Source organism: Lipotes vexillifer, unplaced genomic scaffold, assembly GCF_000442215.2.
Source record: "Lipotes vexillifer unplaced genomic scaffold, Lipotes_vexillifer_v1.1 scaffold321, whole genome shotgun sequence".
In the NCBI taxonomy this organism is placed as follows: Eukaryota; Metazoa; Chordata; class Mammalia; order Artiodactyla; family Lipotidae; genus Lipotes; species Lipotes vexillifer.
In genome coordinates, this window is record NW_006777145.1 from 700,786 (window position 1) to 713,905 (window position 13,120).

Consider the following 13,120-nt stretch of genomic DNA (forward strand, 5'->3'; position numbering starts at 1 on the left):
TGTCCAAGGGTTAGCTCAGTACCTGCTATATATTAAGTACTCCATACTTGGTAACTATTATTAAGTGTATCCGGGTTTCGGCCTCGCATCCTCCTTCTGTCAAGCATACTTATGTATGTAAGCAGAGGGTTTAGACCAATTGACATTTTGGAGAGCTTCCCCAGTTCTGTGTCTTTCTGCTCCTCTCCTAGCTCTGACTCTACCTATTCTCTTGGACCATTCAGCACCATGGGGAACTCAGACAAATATATCTAATGCATGCAATGACAGCAGAGTCTCCACAGAAACCACCAGGAGACAAAGCTGGAAATGTCTTCCTTCCCCCTGACATCTTTTTCCTTCCTTCTCCCCAAGCCAAAACACCAGCTGTACAAAGCATAGACAGAATTACATACTGAAAGTTCGGACTATGGTATTCAAAAAACCCGAAACCAAAACAAAAAACAGTGAAGGATTTTGTGTACAGTGGAGATGGAATTCAGGAAAACTTCCAGCTTAGGAATCCACTATGATTTTTTGTTCACTGGTCCTCGAATGGACTGGTTCCATTATTACAGATGTCATAACAAGAGATTTGTAGTCCAAATCCAGTCTGAAAAATAAAGAGCTTGAACAAAAATTAAATTACTGATAACTATTCTTTTTAAGATTAGAAGAGCTGACATAAAAGTCTGAAATTCTAGTCTATGTTTAGATATCAGGAGACCTGGCACTCATGAGCTTTATTGTTGCTTTACAACAATCACCTATAGCTTAGTAGGGACTGCTGTGTTTTAATTAGATACATTCCTCATCAGTGCCTATGGTTTTATATCAGGTATGTTTCATTTGTTTACATCATCATTTATCTGCTTGCTCCTCTCAATAGAAGGTGACAGTGAATAGTCCAGACTAAAACCTGTTTTTGGAAAGGAAATATTTCTTAATTAGTTAGGTAACTCAGCTTTCTTCACATTCAGTGCTCCCATTATCCATCTTTTTTTATATTTTTATTTAATATTGGAGTATGGTAGATTAACAATGTGTTACATTGTTATAGTGTACAGTAAAGTGATTCAGTTATACATATACATGTACCCATTCTTTTTCAAATTCTTTTCCCATTTAGATTATAACAATGTTGAGCAGAGTTCCTGCTATATTACCCATTCTTAAGTGCAGTATTTCCCAAGAGGCAGCACATAACTGCATCAAAAGTACCTGGAGTGCTTATTAAAATGCTATTTCCTTGGCTCCTAACTGGGCCTACTAAATCAAAATAACTGAGATTAACGCCCAGGAATATGAATGTTCAATAAATTCCTAAGATAATCGTACATAAATTTAAAGACTGCTGTCATCCCCAAAACTTTAGAAAATTGATTCTTCTGGGCTGACATTAGGCATGAGAAGTCTGTTATGTTGGAAAGACTCTGGAATTAACATATTTCTGGGCTCTCTGGTGTAAGACCATTTCAACGTCTTTTAGATAAATTATTATAAATCATTTTATTTGCATCATGATTACCATTATCAATTTCATCATCATCTTTATCATAACATGTACTCTGAGTTGGCACACTCAGTACTTTAGAAGAATTCCCTATACAACCTGAGCACCAAGGACATAGGTAAGAACAACCCCAGGAATCAAATGACAACCAAAGTATATATTTTAGTTTAGAAATATTTTAGTATAGTGGTTCTCAACCAGGGCAATGTTGTCCCTCAGAAAACATTTGGCAATGTCTGGAGATATTTTTGATTGTCTTACATTATGTAAGTGATGTTAGTGGCATTTGGTGAGTAGAGAGGCCAGGGATACTGTTGAATATCCTACAGGGATGCTGTTAAACATCCGAACACACAGAGGAAAGCTTCCCAAAGCAAAGAATTATCAAGCCTCGAAATGTCAAAATTGTTGCGCTTGAGACATCCTGCTTTAGAATTTTCTCTCATATTGAAATGCACTAAATGCCAAGAGTATTTACTTTGGATCATAGTTTCACTTTGGCTCATAATTCCATTTCTAAGTGACAGCAGCAGAAATTTATCCTGGCTTCTGGGGCACAGGAGCACGGGAACTCAAGGGGGGGTTAGGATTGGAAAATACCTACAGTGGTACTTAATTACATAGAGTGTATAATCCAAACTGTTTGGCCTTGTGGTTCAAAATCATTAGCACACATCAGAACTGCCTAGAGGATCATTAAAACCCAGATTTCTGAGCCTCATCCCCAGAGGTTCCAATTGAGTAGGTCTGCAGTGTTGCCAGTAATTTGCATTTCTTACATGCTCCCTGGAAGTGCTGATGCTTCTGGTCCAGGGACCACCCTTTGAGTACCACTGTGTGTCACTCTCTGTCTGTCTGGTCCCAGTCTGTCTTTGGAACCTTATTAACTGTCTCCAGTCAAGCATTTGCAGCAAAATGAGGTGGAAATCCTCTTTGATTCCTCTTACATATGTCGTTTATTTCTTTATTTGCTCATTTTTACATAGGTACTTTAATTCTGTTTTTATTTTTCTCAGAATGGCCTTTATTGTCATGTTTCACAGCATCTCCTTTTAAGAAAATAGTGCCAGGAAAAAAACAAAGCACAAATCAATAAGCAGCTAACAAAACAATCCTTTTCCTTCCCCTTTAGCAGACTTAGTAATTATTGATATAATAACTGACAGTATTTTTCTCTTCATTTGGTTAGAGGCAAATTTACATCCAACCTCCTAAACAAAAATTAACTGAATACTCTGAATTACAATTTGCTAATGTTATGCCTTTCTTACTTCCTTTTTCTTTTTCACTCATTATTTTCCCCTAACTCCTGTTTTCTGCTCCTTGCTATTTTTAAATTTTGTTTTATAACATGTTTATAAGAATTTTATATCTTTTGAAAAACAGGGCAAGGTATAAATTATGAATAATACAGCCTTCAGGGTGCCTTAAAATGCTACCACACGCAAGAATTTCCCTGCTTTCACGATCTTAAAATAATATTGTAATGATGCTCTCTTCTGAATGCTCGTAGAATGTTATTTATACCCCTTGTATGCCATGTTTTTTAATGTTTTAATGTGTTATATTATTCAGTATTTGATAACTTAGTAGAAAATATGTAACATAAACATAAGTCAAGATATAGCAATAGGACAGAAGCCCCTGAACTCACCTTCTAACTTAGGTAATCTAGTAGTACAAACACTTCTGGGATCAACCTTGACATGTGACCTTGTCCTGTAAGCAGGTGCTTCTCTAGGACTGATTTTAACTTTATAGCTGAATAGAACTGCCAGATTGCAGTGTATGTGTATGATCAATTTTGTGACATACTCTGGATTGTTTTCCAAAATGGTTGTGCCACTTTCCACATCTCACAGCACCAGATGAGAGTTATTCTTTCTTTAAGGCTTTAGCAATACATTAGTAGGGTCATATTTCTTAAATTTTGCCAATTCATTCAGAAGGAGTAAAATATCAATAGTATTTCATTATGGTCTTGAGTTGTCTTTCTGTGATTGAAATTGGAAATTAATTTATCTTTATTTTATTTTTATTTTTTGCCTATCTCATTTCTTTCTTTTAAAGAGATTATAAAACAGTTTATTATTTTTTTGTGATAACTTAAGTACAACAAATACAACATTTGTTTCACAAGACATTAAATGATGTCACCAACACACTCTCTTTTGCTCTGGTCCAGGCTACTGGTTTCAGAGAAAATAAGCAACACTTACTGCACAAATATTTTATTGCAGGGGAATGATTTTAAAAATGGCAGAATTAGAAGGGCAAGGTCTTCCTTTAAGCCCTGGTTTCCCAATCTCAGTTGCTCATCTCCTACATTCTCTTAAGATTATAAACACCAGATACAATTCTAATTGTCAAGGACATAAAATGAAAATAATTTTATTTCCAAGGCCAATTTGTGTTAAAATTATCTTCTAATTAAGAAGGATCTGCCAAGGCCATTTCTTCTTTCTTAACCCTGTTTTGTAAGAGATCTTGGGTCTCACAACCATGTTTCTACTACAGGAGCCTGTTTAATCTGTTTCTAAATCTGATTGTATCTGAATGCCCCAAGATTTATAATCAGACTATCTCTTCCTGATATTTGGGAGTGGGCTTGAGGGACACTGAAGAGTCTGTACTGGTTGCATGAACAGAGGACACAGAAGCTCAAGAGAGACAGGGCAGCAAAGTAAGACATGCATTCAGAAGGAGGGCAAACTATTCTGCAAAGACAGGGGGAAGATTAAAATAGACACACAGAGAAAAGCTGATAGGAAGACAGGGAGCAGTTGCCTGGGTTCATAATGGTTTTCCTTGGGTTGAAAATAATCACTATTGGGCTTCCCTGGTGGTGCAGTGGTTGAGAGTCTGCCTGCTGATGCAGGGGACACAGGTTCGTCCCCCAGTCCGGGAGGATCCCACATGCCGCGGAGCGGCTGGGCCCGTGAACCATGGCCACTGAGCCTGCGCATGCGGAGCCTGTGCTCCGCAACGGGAGAGGCCACAACAATGAGAGGCCTGCGTACAGAAAAAAAAAAAAAGAAAAAGAAAATAATCACTATTAGTAATGATACTTTTTGAGAATTCACTATATGCTGGCAACTGTTCCAACCATTTTACCCATGATATACTGACTCTTTCAATGCTTACAGCAGTAAGATGACTAAATACTCTTAGCAACCCTAAAAATGGAAGGAGAGTTTATCTACCTATGGTCTCAGAGCTTGCGATAAGAAGAGCAACAATCTGAACTTAGGCTGAATGACTCCATAGCCTAAGTGTGCTCTCTCTTTCCCTCTCTCTTTTAACTTTTATTTTAACTCTGTTTCTTTTTTCCCAACAAGTTTTATTTTGAAAAGTCCTTCTTGGTCTCTAATATTTTTTTTTTCTTTTTACATCTTTATTGGAGTATATTTGCTTTACAATGATGTGTTATTTTCTGCTTTATAACAAAGTAAACCAGCCATACATAATACATATATCCCCATATACCCTCCCTATTGAGCCTCCCTCCCACACTCCCTATCCCACCCCTCTGGGTGGACACAAAGCACTGAGCTGATCTCCCTGTGCTATGTGGCTACTTCCCACTAGCTATCTATTTTACATTAGGTAGTGTATATATGTCCATGCCACTCTCTCACTTCGTCCCAGCTTCCCCTTCCCCTCCCATGTCCTCAGTCCCTCCTCTACATCTACATCTTTATTCCTGTCCTGCCCCTAGGCTCATTAGAACCATTTTTTTTTTTTTTTTTAAGATTCCATATATATGTGTTAGCATACGGTACTTGTTTTTCTCTTTCTGACTTACTTCACTCTGTTTGAAACTCTCTAGGTCAATCCACCTCACTACAAATAACTCAATTTCTTTTTATGGCTGAGTAATATTCTAATGCATATATGTGCACATCTTTATCCATTCATCTGTCGATGGACACTTAGGTTGATTCTAAGTCTGGCTATTGTAAATAGTGCTGCAATGAACATTGTGGTACATGACTCTTTTAGAATTATGGTTTTATCAGGGTATATGCCCAGTAGTGGGATTGCTGGTTCATATGGTAGTTCTATTTTTAGTTTTTTAAGGAACCTCTATAATGTTCTCCATAGTGGCTGTATCAACTTACATTTCCACCAACAGTGCAAGAGGGTTCCCTTTTCTCAACACCCTCCCCAGAATTTTTCGCCTGTAGATTTTTTGATGATGGCCATTCTGACTGGTGTGAGGTGATACCTCATTGTGGTTTTGATTTGCATTTCTCCAATAATTAGTGATATTGAGCATCCTTTCATGTGTTTGTTGGCAATCTGTATATTTTCCTTGGAGAAATGTCTACTTAGATCGTCCGCCCATTTTTAGATGGGTTGTTTGCTTTTTTGATGTTGAGCTGAATGAGCTGCTTGTATATTTTGGAGATTAATCCTTTGTCAGTTGGTTCGTTGGCAAATATTTTCTACCATTTTCTTTTCATTTTGTTTATGTTCTCCTTTGCTGTGCAAAAGCTTTTAAGTTTCATTAGGTCCCATTTCTTTATTTTTGTTTTTATTTCCATTTCTCTAGGAGGTGGGTCAAAATGGATCTGGCTGTGATTTATATCAGAGAGTTCTGCCTATGTTTTGCTCTAACAGTTTTATAGTGTCTGGCCTTGCATTTAGGCCTTTAATTCATTTTGAGTTTATTTTTGTGTATGGTGTAAGGAAGTGTTCTAATTTCATTCTTTTACAAGTAGCTGTACAGTTTTCCCAACACCGCTTACTGAAGAGACTGTCTTTACTCCATTGTATATTCTTGCCTCCTTTATCAAAGATAAGGTGGCCATATGTGCGTAGGTTTATCTCTAGGCTTTCTATCCTGTTCCATTGATCTATATTTCTGTTTTTGTGCCAGCACCATACCGTCTTGATTACTGTAGCTTTGCAGGATAGTCTGAAGTCAGGGAGCGTGATTCCTCCAGCTCCGTTTTTCTTTCTCAATACTGCTTTGGTTATTTGGGGTATTTTGTGTTTCCACACAAATTGTAAAAATTTTTGTTCTAGTTCTGTGAAAAATGTCATTGGTAGTTTGATAGGGATTACACTTAATCTGTAGATTGCTTTCGGTATTATAGTCATTTTCACAAAGTTGATTCTTCCAATCCAAGAACATGGTATATCTCTCCATCTGTTTGTATCATCTTTAATTTCTTTCATCAGTGTCTTATAGTTTTCTGCATACAGGTCTTTTGTCTTCTTAGGTACATTTATTCCTAGATATTTTATTCTTTTTGTTGCAATGGTAAATGGGAGTGTTTTCTTAATTTCACTTTCAGATTTTTCATCATTAGTGTATAGGAATGCAAGAGATTTCTGTGCATTCATTTTATATCCTGCTACTTTGCCAAATTCATTGATTAGCTCTGGTATTTTCCTGGTAACATCTCTAGGATTCTCTATGTATAGTATCATGTCATCTGCAAACAGTGACAGTTTTACTTCTTCTTTTCCAATTTAGATTCCTTTTATTTATTTATTTTTCTCTGATTGCCGTGGCTAAAACTTCCAAAATTATGTTGGATAATAGTGGTGAGAGTGGACCTTGTTCCTGATCTTAGAGGAAATGGTTTCAGTTTTTCACCACTGGCAATGTTGTTGGCTGTGGGTTTATCATATATGGCCTTTACTAGGTTGAGGTAGTTTCCCTCTATGCCTACTTTCTGGAGGGTTTTTATCATAAATGGGTGTTGAATTTTGTTGAAAGCTTTTTCTGCATCTATTGAGATGATCTTATGGTTTTTATCCTTCAAATTGTTACTCTGATATATCACATTGATTGATTTGCATATATTGAAGAATCCTTGCATTCCTGGGATAAACCCCACTTGGTCATGGTGTATGATCCTTTTAATGTGCTGTTGGATTGTGTCTGCTAGTATTTTGTTGAGGATTTTTGCACTTATGTTCATCAGGGAAATTGGTCTGCAGCTTTCTTTTTTTGTGACATCGTTGTCTGCTTTTGGTATAGGGGTGATGGTGACCTCATAGGATGAGTTTGGGAGTGTTCCTCCCTCTGTTATATTTTGGAAGAGTTTGAGAAGGATAGGTGTCAGGTCTTTTCTAAGTGTTTGATAGAATTCACCTGTGAAGCCATCTGGTCCTGGGCTTTTGTTTGCTGGAAGATTTTTAATCACAGCTTCAATTTCAGTGCTTGTGATTGGTCTGTTTATATTTTCTATTTCTTCCTGGTTCAGTCTTGGAAGGTTGTGCTTTTTTAAGAACTTGTCCATTTCTTCCAGGTTGTCCATTTTACTGGCATAGAGTTGCTTGTAGTAGTCTCTCATAATCCTTTGTATTTCTGCTGTGTCAGCTGTTACTTCTCCTTTTTCATTTCTAATTCTGTTGATTTGAGTCTTCTCCCTCTTTTTTTCTGATGACTCTGACTAATGGTTTATCCATTTTGTTTATCTTCTCAAACAACCAGCTTTTAGTTTTTTTGTTTTGGTTTTCAATACGTGGGCTTCTCACTGTTGTGGCCTCTCCCATTGTGGAGCACAGGCTCGCACACGCAGGCTCAGCGGCCATGGCTCATGGGAACAGCCACTCTGTGGCATGTGGGATCTTCCCAGACCGGGGCATGAACCCATGTCCCCTGCATTGGCAGGTGGACTCTCAACCACTGCACCACCAGGGAAGCCCCCAGCTTTTAGTTTTATTGATCTTTGCCATTGTTTCCTTCATTTCTTATTCATTTATTTCTGATCTGATCTTTATGATTTCTTTCCTTCTGCTAACTTTGTGGTTTTTTTGTTCTTCTTTCTCTAATTTCTTTAGGTGTAAGTTTAGGTTGTTTATTTGAGACTTTTCTTGTTTCTTGAGGTAGGATTGTATTGCTATTAACTTCCCTCTTAGAACTGCTTTTGCTGCATCCCATAGGTTTTGGGTCATTGTGTTTTCATTGTCATTTGTTTCTAGGTTTTTTTTGATTTCCTGTTTGATTTCTTCAGTGATATCTTGGTTACCTAGTAGCATATTGTTTAGCCTCCATGTGTTTGTGTTTTTTACAGTTTATTTTCCCCTATAATTGATATCTAGTCTCATAGCATTATGGTCAGAAAAAATATTTGATACGATATCAATTTTATTATATTTACCAAGGCTTGATTTGTGACACATGATATGATCTATCCTGGAGAATGTTCCATGTGCACTTCAGATGAAAGTATATTCTGTTGTTTTGGGGTGGATTGTCCTATAAATATCAATTAAGTCCATCTGCTCTAATGTGTCATTTAAAGTTTGTGTTTCCTTATTTATTTGCATTTTGAATAATCTGTCCATTGGTGTAAGTGTGGTGTTAAAGTCCCTTACTATGATTGTGTTACTGTTGATTTCCCCTTTTACAGCTGTTATGGCTATTAAAATTTGCCTTATGTATTGAGGTGCTCCTATGTTGGGTGCATAAATATTTACAATTGTTATAGCTTCTTCTTGGATTGATCCCTTTATATTTTTGTAGTGTCCCTCTTTGTCTCTTGTAATAGTCTCTATTTTAGAGTCTATTTTGTCTGATATGAGAATTGCTACTCCAGCTCTCTTTGATTTCCATTTGCATGGAATATCTTTTTCCATTCCCTCACTTTCAGTCTGTATGTGTCCCTAGGTCTGCAGTGGGTCTCTGATAGACAGCATATATATGGGTCTTGTTTTTGTGTCCATTCTGCCAGTCTGTGTCTTTTGGTTGGAGAATTTAATCCATTTTCCTTTAAGATAATTATCGATATGTAAGTTTCTATTACCATTTTCTTAATTTTGGGGGTTTGTTATTGTAGGTCTTTTCCTTCTCTTGTGTTTCCTGCCTAGAGAAGTTCCTTTAGCATTTGTTGTAAAGTTGCTTTGGTGGTGCTGCATTCTCTTAGCTTTTGCTTGCCTGTAAAAGTTTTAATTTCTCTGTCAAATCTGAATGAGATCCTTGCTGTGAAGAGTAATCTTGGTTGTAGATTTTTCTCCTTCATTGCTTTAAATATGTCCTGCCACTCCCTTCTGGCTTGCAGAGTTTCTGCTGAAAGTTCAGCTGTTAACCTTATGGGGATTCCCTTGTGTGTTATTTGTTGTTTTTCCCTTGTTGCTTTTAATATTTTTTCTTTGTATTTAATTTTTATGGTTTGATTAATATGTGTGTTGGCATGTTTCTCCTTGGATTTAACCTGGACGGACTCTCTGTGCTCCTGGACTTGCTTGACTATTTCCTTTCCCATGTTAAGGGAGTTTTTGTCTATAATCTCTTCAAATATTTTCTCAGTCCTGTCCTTTTTCTCTTCGTCTTCTTGGAACCTATAATTCAAATATTGGTGCTTTAATATTGTCCCATAGGTCTCTGAGACTGTCCTCAATTGTTTTCATCTTTTTTCTTTATTCTGCTCTGTGGCAGTTATTTCCAGTTTTCTCTCTTCCAGGTCACTTATCCGTTCTTCTGCTATTGATTCCTTCTAGAGAATTTTTAATTTCATTTATTGTGTTGTTCATCACTGCTTGTTTGCTTTAGTTCTTCTAGGTCGTTGTTAAATGTTTCTTGTATTTTCTCCATTCTATTTCCAAGATTTGGATCATCTTTACTATCATTACTCTGAATTCCTTTTCAGGTAGACTGCCTATTTCCTCTTCATTTGTTTGGTCTGATGGGTTTTTACCTTGCTCCTTCATCTGCTGCATATTTCTCTCTCTTCTCATTTTGTTTAACTTACTGTGTTTGGGGTCTCCTTTTCGCAGGCTACAGGTTCGTAGTTCCTCTTATTTCTGGTTTCTTCCCCCAGTGGGTGAGTTTGGTTTAGTGAGTTGTTAAAGCTTCCTGGTGTGGGGGGACTGGTGCCTGTGTTGTGGTGGATGGGGCTGGACATTGTCCCTGTGTTGGGCAGGGTGCATCCAGTGGTTTGTTTGGAGGAGTCTGTGAACTTAGTATGACTTTAGGCCACCCATCTGCTAATGAGTGGGGTTGTGTTCCTGTCTTGCTAGTTGTTTGGCATGGGGCATCCAGCACTGGTGTTTGGTGGACTTTGGGTGGAGCTGGTTCTTAGTGTTGAGACGGAGATCTCTGGGAGAGCTCCCAGCAATTAATATTACATAGGGCTGGGAGGTTTCTGGTGGTCCAGCGTCCTGGACTCAGATCTTCCACCTCAGGGGCTCAGGCTTGACACCCGGTCAGAGCACCTAAAGCCTACCAGCCACATGGCTAAGAAGAAAAGGAAGAGAAAATAATGAACAGACAGAACCCAAGACAAATGGTAAAAGCAACACTAAGCAGACAAAATCACAAAAAGAAAAATATACACACACAGTCACAAAAAGAGGAAAAAAAGAAAGAGAGCAACGAAACCAATAAACAAACCACAAATGAAAACAATCACTAAAAAACTAAACTAATATAAACATGAATCCAAAACCAAATCAAACACAGAAGGCAAACCCCAAGTCTACAGTTACTCCCAAAGTCCACTGACTCAATTTTGGGAACACTCATTGTATTCAGGTATTCCACACTTGCAGGGTTTATTAAGCAAATTGTGGGATTTAGTCCACTGCTCCTGAGGCTGCACAGAGAAATTTCCCTTTTTCTTCTTTGTTCACAGGGCTCCTGGAGTTCAGCTTTGGTTTTGCCCCCACCTCTGCCTGTAGGTAACCCTCAGGCGTCTGTTACCCACCCAGACAGGAGCGGGTTAAAGCAGCAGCTGATTAGGGCTCTCTTGCTCACTCAGCCCAGGGAGAAGGAGGGGTAGGGTAGTCATAATTGTGATGCGGGGACAGCCTGCGGTGACAGATGTCAGCGTGTAGTTGCAACAGCCTGAGCTATGCCATGTGTTCTCCCAGGGAATTTGGCCTTAGATCATGAGACCCTGGCAGTGGCATGCTGCACAGGCTCTTGGTAGGGTGTGGGTAGTGACCTGCGTTTGCACACAAGACTCTTGGTGGCAGCGGCAGCAGTAGTAGCTCTCCTTTGCCCACCTCTGGGTCCAAGATGATAGCTGCAGCTCACGCCCATCTCTGGAGCTCACTTAGGCAGTGCTCTGCCATTTGTGAGCACATGGAGCAGGAAGCCCCTCTCCTTGTGCACCTGAAACGATGGTCTCTTGCCTCTCGGCAGGTTCAGACATTTTCCCGGACTCCCTCCCGTCTAGCTGTGGCACACTAGCCCCCTTCAGGCTCTCTTCATGCAGCCAACACCAGTCCCCTTCCTGGGGTCTGACCTCTGAAACCGAGCCTCAGCTCGCAGCCCCGCCCGCCTCGGCGGGCGCGCACACAAGCCTCTCGGGCTGGTGAGTGCCGGTCGGCACCGATCCTCTGTGCGGGAATCTCTCCGCTTTGCTCCCCGCACCCCTGTTGCTGCGCTTTCCTCCGTGGCTCTGAAGTTCCCTACTTGGCTGACTCCAAATCTAATAAATTTTTCTGGCTTTCTGCTGGCTGTGTTCAATTTTCTGCTTATGGCATACTTTGATCCTGACTTTTATGCTTCAGTACCATGTCACAAGCATGTGCCTGATTGGATTTGGATTGTAGTGGGCATCCTCAACTTCGTAGCCTGCACTTAGATGGTGTGGATGGAAAGCAAGCCTGTAGAACCAATTCCAGCACCCCATTAGGGGAGCTTTTTGACCATGGCCTGGATAGTTGGTCATGTGTTTACTTTGTTGTAACTGTGTATTCCATTTTTGGACGAGGATCATTTGGTGTCAGTGTTTTTGTTCTTTATCTCCTGCTCTGGGTAGTTTTATTTTCTTTCATCCTGTCCCACTGGGAAAAGTATAACACAGGGATTCTTTTCCTGCCATGGGCATATGACGTTAGCCAGGTGACTATTTCTTTTGCCTACATAGTGACTGCGATTGTGGGAGTTGAGGCCTGGTATGAACCTTTCCTGTTTAATTTCTTTTATAGAGACTAATTCACTGCAATGATCATTGATTGTGCATTATGCGTGACTCTTCCAATGAGTTTATTAAACTTTTTCAGAAGCTATAAAAATAACACCTTGAAACACAGTTCAGTCTATGAAGCTGATGCTAGTGACCCAAGCCTAGCTGATAAAAAAGGACCATGTTGGTTTTGTTTTTGTTGTTAAAAGGAATATGTATGTAATCTAAGTTGGCCAAATGAAGTTCAATTTTATGATTTTCTTAGCACTATTAAGATATAAAACTCTCCTTGTAAATTTGAAGGTAATTTGAAAGGAGTTTCTGGAGTTCAGCATAAGAAATCTGAAAACTCTAACCAACCTACTTGAAAGCATAACTGAGAAAAGTAGAGAGAAAAAGGAAGGAAGGAAGGAAGGAAGGAAGGAAGGGAGGGAGGGAGGGGGGCAGGGAGGGAGGGAAAGAAAGGGCTAGATGGGATGATATTGAGTAATACATGATGATATACTTTTGGCACCTAGATACACCCATTCCCAAAGGAAGCTATATCTCCTAGGCTTTTCATTTATAAGTGTCATTGAGTTTCCTGTTTTATTAAGGCTGTTTGATATTCTTTAATTTGCATTTTAAGGAATCTCAATTTCTTGGAAAAGACTGGAAAACTGAGATGAAACTGGAATGCATTTGTTTGAGACAGGGAAATATTCCAAAGTGAAACAGATAATAACTGATATGAAGAGATTTTACCAACAATGTT

At 38.9% G+C, this 13,120-nt stretch overlaps 1 pseudogene; it reads left to right on the forward strand.

Annotated features, from left to right (window-relative positions):
- LOC103076344 (ethanolaminephosphotransferase 1 pseudogene) overlaps positions 1–12,549 on the forward strand; it is a 46,179-nt pseudogene extending 33,630 nt beyond the window's left edge.
- Positions 12,550–13,120: the final 571 nt, after the last annotated feature.